At 47.7% G+C, this 3,433-nt stretch overlaps 1 non-coding gene across 1 annotated transcript; it reads left to right on the top strand.

Annotated features, from left to right (window-relative positions):
- The first annotated feature begins 1,020 nt into the window (after positions 1–1,020).
- On the top strand, positions 1,021–1,093 carry TRNAM-CAU (transfer RNA methionine (anticodon CAU)). The gene has a single exon. It is a non-coding gene; the product is annotated as a tRNA-Met (tRNA).
- Positions 1,094–3,433: the final 2,340 nt, after the last annotated feature.

The following is a 3,433-nucleotide window of genomic DNA, read 5'->3' as shown; positions in this document are numbered from 1 at the left end:
GCCGGGATCGAACCCGCGTCTTTCGGGTCAGCAGCCGAGCGCCACAACCACTGAGCATTAGAAGCGCCACCTTGAAGTGGCCGGCAACGTCTGGCGGCGTTGTGTTGCCACACGCATTCCACCTTCCAGCCCATGCCACCTGGAAATAACTACGAATGGCTGAACAAAGAGCATTGAAAAGTTTCTCTGCTGTTTGCATAGTTGAGCAAAGAATCTTTATTCGGAAATAAGTACTTGGCAAAATATATAAGCACACAAGATAAAGAAGTAGAAGACAAGCAATTAAAACCTAGGAGAAGGCCTACTGCTAACGCTTTGTCATCACATAATGATGTCCATGTTTTAAGCAGGTTTAAAGTACGTTTTAAGGATTGCTTAAGTGGGCTGGTTATAATTACGCACATTTACCTGCAAGTGACCTTATTATTACATTCATGTGCATGTTCGAAATCAGCTCCATATACCAGGCAAAGGAGACACCGGACAAGTTCTTAGCGAGTGGAAGTGATGAGAAGCCGCGAGCGTCCAACTTTGGTTCCGAATTCCACTCTCCAAAAGAAATGGCCTGTTGGTAAACCTAAGTAAGCACACAAAAAATTAACCTAACCCCAAAACGGCACACGGGGTGCGGTTAAATGCAATTTAAAATTGCTGAGAACAACCTGAATAGGTAGGCTGTAGGTCATGTATGCTTATTTTTCCCCCGGGTACTGTGGTCCTCAAAACTTTTCTTTTTCTATTTTTTAATAAGCATTCGTCCATTATCATATGTTAGCATAGACTAGGGTTCCACGAAAGTTCATCTCGTCAGTCATGATACTTAAGTTGAAGGTCACTGACCATGTCGAGGTTACGATTGACGTTTCTGATTAATACACGTCAACCGAAACGTCTATCGTAACCTCTAAATGGCCAGTGACCTTGAACTTCACCATTAGTGTATGTTGTGACAAAGACATACAGCGGGTTGTATTACGACACCGAGTTTGAGTTGACATTGCAGCGCCAGCTGCGACATCCGCCTCGGTAGCGCAGTAGGCAGCGCGTCAGTCTCATAATCTGAAGGTCGTGAGTTCGATCCTCACCCGGGGCAGGCGGAGTGCTTTTTTTTTCTGCCTCCACTTCTTTTTTTTTTTTTTTAGGAGGACGAATGAAAGAGAGAAGCCAGCATCATCCCAGGTGAACGAACCAGGGACTGGCAGGCAGGGGAAGGGGAGGTGCTTGTAGTAATGTTATTTTCCTAGCTTGCTAAGCCTCAATCATAGCTTGAACTCTCATAAGTTGCGTCGTAATAAAGTTCTTGCTTTTTCTCTCTCCTATTTGGAAGCAGCATTTGAGGAACTAAAAGAGAAAATCGAATTTCCATACTCTAACGCAAGAAAAATTGGCACGAGATCCACCAACATGACGGCAAATTTGAATTCAGTTAATGAATAAATGAATCCAGCTGCAAGACTGAAGTTCGTGCCGCGCCTCTAGCACGCTAAGTAGGGATAACTTCCCACAATTAGCGAACTAGATGGGCGTGATCATGCGTGCTACGTGCTACTAAAGCAACTTCACCGAAAAGAAAGAACATAATTACCACTAGAAGGTACCTCTTATATCTCATCTACCGTTGAGTTCGATTAAACAAAAAAAAAATGACACCCTCTTAACCGCTTCCCCTTTACATTTTTTCGTTTGAACGCTTACCGAAGGTAGCAAGTCGGCGTCCATCTTTTACAGGGAAACCTGCGGGAGACACAACTCACGCGTGAAGCGGTTTAAAGACTGTCCCCAATAGCTAGAAACTACATTCGAACCTCGTTATGGCGAAATACTGGATACACCGAACGAATGATGATTCCCTTGGAAGCTCTGTCAACACGGGCTATAACGAAGTTCGTTATAACGAGGTTCAAATGTATTTGTGAGGAGGATGTCATATATGGAATATAAGGCAAAGTGCGGAATAAGTGATGAGCTTTGTAAAATGACGGCAAGCTGCACAGCATGTGGGTATGATGGTGGCGGTGGTGGTGGTGGTGAAAACTTCTATTTTGTGAAATACAGTTTGGGAGCCACAGAGTGGCCCCGCTACATGGTCGGCATCCCTAGTCAGGGACACCGCATGACGACGCCCCGTCTCTCGCCCGTTTCACCAGAGCCCTTTGGGACTCAAGCGAGGAGCAGTTGAGGAGGGCAGTCTCCCATGCCTCTCGGGTAGGGGCACGGGAAGGGGGAGGTGGGGATTTTGAGTACATGCCCACACCATGTGGAAGATATCACAGGTCTCCCCACAGTGTGGGCATCGCCCATCCGTGTTAGGATCGTAATGTTTTATTATTGCAGGACAGAGTAGAGTACCTGTCTGCAGGCGCCTTAAAGTTCGCTCCTCCGTCTTACTCAGCCCTTGTGCAGGGGCCGGGAAAAGGCGGTGGTTGTCGCTATAATGTGTTAATATTTCCCTGAATCGCAGCAGCGGCTGGTTAGTCTCCGAGCCAGAAGAGCTGGGATGATGAGCCCGGTGAGTAAGCGCTCGGGCAGCCGCGTCAGCGGCTTCATTACCTCGCAAGCCCTGAAGACAAGCTGGGGAGGAGGAAAATGCTCTCTAACCCATCTATTGCGCGTCAACAGCCATTTCCGTATCCGCCGGTCCATTGTTGCCAGTCTGGAGTGAGCTGGTGGGTGATTGAAACTTTTATTGCCAATGATGTAAATCGTGGGTATAGTGAACTAGAATCGTGGGGGCGAAGCCCCCTACATGGCACTTGGATGCCTCCTCAATGTGAGGAGGAAGCACCCAACGCGAAGGATTAGCCCCTGGAGCGCAATCCTTCTGTGAGCGCTGGAGATGATCCGGCGCTGTGCAGTCGCGTGCTTTATGCATTGCACGGCAGCCCTTTTCGTCACTCGTTTGCCGTTTATAAGATTTGTATCCCTTTGTCAGTGCCGTTCTCGGATGCAAGGTCATCGGGGCCGGACTGCTTCATCGAGGACTGCTTGATCGCCAGGAAACTCTGATATCTCGGTGGACACCCGAACGGCGCCGCAAGGGAAGTAAAATTAAAAGAAAATTGGTTTTAAGGAAAGGAAACGACGCCTGTATCTCTCATATCTCGGTGGATACCCAAACCGCGCCGTAAGGGCCTTAGGGAAAATGAAATGAAAATTTCTTTTAAGGAAAGCAAATGCCAGTCTCTCATATCTTGGTGTACACTCGAAAGCAATACACACCACAGTACATGACTCTAAAGCAACCTTCTAAGACAGCACCGTATTCACTACACGCGCGGCTCCTCCTCCGCCTCGCCGCAGCTTTTCGCTTCGAGATATCCAGGCTTAACCTTAGCTAAGCCACAGGAAATTTTTTTAGCTTTTGTTTACGCAGTACACTAAGCACCCCGTGCGTGAAGGATCGCTGGGCTGTGTCAATGCATTGCAACCAGCC

Source organism: Amblyomma mixtum, chromosome 8 (assembly GCF_055824585.1).
Source record: "Amblyomma mixtum isolate Tamu chromosome 8, ASM5582458v1, whole genome shotgun sequence".
Taxonomy (NCBI): Eukaryota; Metazoa; Arthropoda; class Arachnida; order Ixodida; family Ixodidae; genus Amblyomma; species Amblyomma mixtum.
The sequence above is the reverse complement of the archived record's forward strand: the minus strand, read 5'-3'. Positions and strand labels throughout refer to the sequence as shown.